Consider the following 4,990-nt stretch of genomic DNA (forward strand, 5'->3'; position numbering starts at 1 on the left):
TACCTAATCTCTTCAATTTATGTTAACCACTTTTTCCAATATGCTATTGATCTCTCTATTAGATATCTCAGCTTGCCCATTTGACTGAGGGTGATAAGCTGTGCATACTTTGTGCCTAATGTTATGCTTAGCAAGGAGAGATGCTATAGCTTTGTTGATGAAGTGGGAGCCTTCATCACTGATCACAGCTCTGGGTGTACCAAATCTCGTGAATATTTGCTTGTGAAGAAACTTTGCTACCACTTTGGCATCACTGTTGGCGCATGCCACTGCCTTGACCCATTTTGATACATAATCGACCGCCAATAAAATGAAGAGGTTTCCATGAGATGGAGGAAATGGTCCCATGAAGTCCATACCCCATACATCAAAAAACTCCACCTCTAAGATGTATGTGAGAGGCATCTCTGACCTCTTGGAAATATTTCTAACTCTTTGACATTCATTGTAATGTTGCATTAGCTCACATGCATCCTTAAAAATGGTGGGCTAAAAATATCCGCTTTGGAAAACTTTTGCTGCTGTGCGCTGCCCTCCAAAGTGGCCACCGTATTATGCCGAATGACATTTAGCTAGCACCTGTCGTGCTTCAGCATTGGCGATGCATCTTCTGATCACTTTATCTTGGCCAATCCTATAGAGATATAGGTCATCCCACAAATAAAACTTACTATCATTCAAAAACCTTTTCAGCTGTTGTTTGTTCATGTCCGCTGGCAGAATTCCACTAGCAATATGGTTGGCTAGATCTGCAAACCACTGTTCCTCATCTTCATTCAAAACTTCAATAGCCAACACTTGCTCATCTGGGAAGGTCTCTCTAATTTTTGTCTCATGCTTGGAGCATTCTAGAGTAGGCAACCTGGACAAGTGGTCAGCAACCAAATTTTTTGTTCCTTTCTTGTCCTTGATCTCTATATTTAATTTTTGCAGTAGTTAAATCCAGTGGATGAGCCTCGGTTTAGCATCCTTCTTTGTTAATAAATACTTTAGAGCAGCATGGTCCATGTAAACAATCACTTTTGACCCTACCAGATATGCTCTGAAGTTTTCAAATGCGAACACCACTGCTAAATGCTCTTTCTCTGTTGTGGTGTAATTAATCTGTGCCTCGTTCAAAGTTTTGCTGACGTAATAAATCGGATGCAGCAGCTTCCCTCTGCGTTGAGCAAGAACTGCTCCCGCTGCATAGTCGCTGGCATCGCACATTAATTCGAAAGGCTGATTCCAAAATGGAGGTATAATTATTGGAGCATGGGTGAGAGCATACTCTAGCATATTAAAAGCCTGCAAACATTCAGATGTGAAGTTAAATTCTTTACCAATCTAAGGCAAAGAACAGCGATGTTTAGAGATTTTTGAAAAGCTCTTTAATAAATCTACGATAAAAACCAGCATGCCACTGGAAACTGCCCTCGACATTCACGGGTGGGGGCAATTTATCGATTGCCTCAATCTTTGCTTTGTCCACTTCTACGCCCTTGCTAGAGACTTTGTGCCCTAGCACAATTCTTTCTTGCACCATAAAGTGACACTTCTCCCAATTCAAGACTAAGTTTGTTTCTTCACATCTTTGCAACACCTTCTTCAGGTTGTCCAAGCATTCTGGAAATGACTTTCGAAACACCGAAAAGTCGTCCATAAACACCTCTACCACTGATTCTACCAAGTAAAAAAAGATAGCCATCATGCACCTCTGGAAAGTTGTTGAAGCATTACAAAGCCCGAAGGGCATCCTTCTGAAAGCGAATGTTCCATAGGGACATGTAAAAGTCGTCTTCTGCTAATCTTGAGGAGCAATTGTAATTTGATTATAATCACTGTAGCCGTCTAAAAAGCAGTAATACTCTTGACTTGCCAGCCTGTCCAGCATTTGATCAATGAAGGGGAGAGGAAAGTGGACATTCTTTGTGGCTTTATTCAGCTTACGGTAATCCATACATATACGCCATCCAGATACTATCCTCATGGGTATCGACTCATTCTTTGCGTTCTCCACTACAGCCATGCCTTCTTTCTTAGGCAGACATTGCACTGGACTTACCCACTCGCTATCTGAAATTGGATATATGACTCCTGCATCTAACCACTTGATAATTTATTTCTTTACAACCTCCTTCATAGCCGGATTAAGTCTACGCTGGGGCTTTATAAAATTCTTGCAGTTCTCCTCTAACACAATCTTATGCATACAAAAGCTGGGGCTTGTCCCCTTAATATCAGCAATAGTCCATCCAATTGTTCTCTGATGTGCCTGAAGTACATTCAACAACATCTGCTCCTTTTTCAAGGGTAAGTCCGCTGCTATGATGATTGTAAATGTCTCTGATGAACCCAGGTAAGCATATTTCAGATGTTGCGGCAATGCTTTAAGCTCCAGCATTGGCGGCTCTTCAATAGATGGTTTTAGTAATCCAAGCTCCGGGTTTGTGAGGTCTAAGGACTCATACATTCTTTTCACAAATCCTTCATTGGCATTCATGCATTCTGACTAGACATCTTCTAGTTCCTCTTCAAACGCGTCGGCAACACTTTCAGCGTCAACTACTTCTAGATGCTCCAGTATAGCTTCTGTTTCGAACTCCTCCATTAATGCTTCATCCAGTATCTTCAATACTGAGCACTCTTTTGATTCAGCAGGAAATTTCATGGAGTCATGCACCGAGAATTTCACTTCTTGATCCTGCACACTCATTGTCAGCTTGACATCTACCAATGCTCTACCAGTTGCAAGGAATGGTCTTCCAAGAATAATAAGAACCTCCTTATCTACATCATAATCCGAAATAATGAAGTCAGCAGGGAAAATACATTTATCTACTTGTACCAAAACGTCTTCAATTTTTCCCTCTGGATGCGTAATGGATCGATCCGCTAGCTGCAATGTCACTGTTGTGGGCCTTGCTTCTCCGATGCCCAACTTGTTGTAAATTGATAATCGCATGAGATTGATGCTGGTGCCCAGATCACATAAGGCAAGTCCTATCTATTGTCCTACAATTGAAACTGGTATGGTAAAACTCCCAGGATCTTTCATCTTTGTAGGAATTTTGCTCGTGAGTATGGTGCTGCAAGCCTTAGTCATTGCTACAGTTTCATACTCTCCCAACGTTCTCTTCTTTGTGAGTATCTCTTTCAAGAATGTCACATAATTCTGCATTTGCTCTAGAGCTTCCACCAACGGTATATTCACATGTAGTTTTTTCAAAACATCTAAGAACTTAAATTGAACATTCTGCTATTTCTTTTGTAACCGTTTTGGATATGGTGGTGCTGGCCTGTATTCTGCTGGAGCATTATCATGCTCTACCTGCTTTCTTTTCTCGGGCACTATATTCTGTGTAGACCCTGTCTCGGGTGCTCTAGCAATTACTGGATTAACTGATTGACTGGATGTATTATGAACTTCTTTTGGTTGTTCAGCTATCTGCTCTGGTGGAGTAGGTACAACTACTTCTGCTGGCTCACTGTCCTATTCTAACTGTGTTTCTCCTTGGTCAACTTGAGTAGGTTTCTTGTCGCTGCTGGAGAATTTGGGTGTGCTGAAGGTAATGATTTCCCACTTCGCAGAGTGAGGGCCTTGCATTGTTCCTTGCCGTCTCTTTTTGGCACTTCTGTATTGCTAGGCAATGCTCCAACCGGTCTGCTCTTCAAATCCGTAGCTAATTGGTCGACTCGTAACTCTAGGTTCTTTAATGATGCAGCCTGGCTTTGCATCGTGGCGTCATTATTGGCCATGTATTGCTTCGTCGGCTTTTGCAATGATACAAATGATCCTTCCGATTGCTTCTGTGCTACCATATGTCTTTGATTCGCAAAACAAGGAGGATAACTTACCTTCTGCTGAAATGTTGGAGCATTGGATATTCCGGCATTGTGTCCTCCTTGATTGCCACTCCAACTAAAATTGGGGTGATTCCTCCAGTAAGGATTGTACGTGTTTGAATATGGATTGTTTCTACTATTCTGCGGGTTCCCCAAATAATAAACTGACTCAAGATTTCCAAGGCTGTTGTTATAATGGTGGTCTCCCTTGCAGAAAGAACAAGAAATCCCTTGAATTTGATTGACATTAGTCTTACCAACTGATTCTCCAGCTAAACTTTGCTACGTCATACTCCTCATTACCAAGTCTGTCAGATTCTCAATCTTTGAATTCAATGCAGTATATGATTCAAACTCAACTAGCCCCTTACTCAATTTTCCTTGAACAGCTCTAGGATTATACCATGAATGATTGTTTGATGATATTCTTTCTAAAATATTGAATGCTTCAGCATAGGGTTTTGCTAGCAAAGCCCCATTTGGGAACGTATCAATTATTAAGTGTGTGGCATCATTCAGACCTTTATAATATGTCTCGATTTGGATGCATCTTGGGATCTCATGGTGAGGACACCTCTACAATAATCGCTTGAAACGCTCCCAGGATTCACTGGCTAATTCTCCAGTAAATTGCTGAAAATTGTTGATCTCACTGCGGTACTTCGCATTTTTGCTAGGTGGGAAGTATTTCATAAAAAACTTCTCAACCAAGTCATCCCAACTTGTGATACACTCTGAAAGAAGGGACTCTAACCATATTCTGGCTTCATCTCTAAGTGAATACGGAAATAGCTTAAGCTTCAGCACTTATTTGCTCAATCCTTCATCTATGAATGAATTGCAAACTCCCATAAAGAATTTCAGATGTTGATGCGGGTCCTCCATAGCATGTCCATGAAATTGACCCACTGTCTGGAGCATCTGAAACATCACTGGTTTCAGCTGAAATTTGGAAGCTTCGATTTCTGGCTCCGTGATAACTGGGTTGAAATTGTAAAATACCGTAGCTACATATGCTCTGATTTCTCTGTCGATGTCGTCTGCTAAGAGTACAATGTTGAGAGGGGGCATTGCTACATCAGGGTTAGCATCGACATGAATCACATCTACTATTTCCTCTATCCTCACATTTAGTCGTACAGGCGCATTGGGCTGAACTGGCGGA

The 4,990-nt window shown here is 41.4% G+C and overlaps 1 non-coding gene across 1 annotated transcript; it reads left to right on the top strand.

Moving 5' to 3' along the window:
- Positions 1-4,381: 4,381 nt before the first annotated feature.
- LOC148212368 (small nucleolar RNA R71) lies at positions 4,382-4,488 on the top strand. The gene has a single exon (XR_015789989.1). It is a non-coding gene; the product is annotated as a small nucleolar RNA R71 (small nucleolar RNA).
- The last annotated feature ends 502 nt before the right edge of the window (positions 4,489-4,990 follow it).

The sequence above is a fragment of the Momordica charantia genome, assembly GCF_013281855.1.
Source record: "Momordica charantia cultivar OHB3-1 chromosome 3 unlocalized genomic scaffold, Mcharantia_2.0 BLBB01000003.1, whole genome shotgun sequence".
Classification (NCBI taxonomy): domain Eukaryota; kingdom Viridiplantae; phylum Streptophyta; class Magnoliopsida; order Cucurbitales; family Cucurbitaceae; genus Momordica; species Momordica charantia.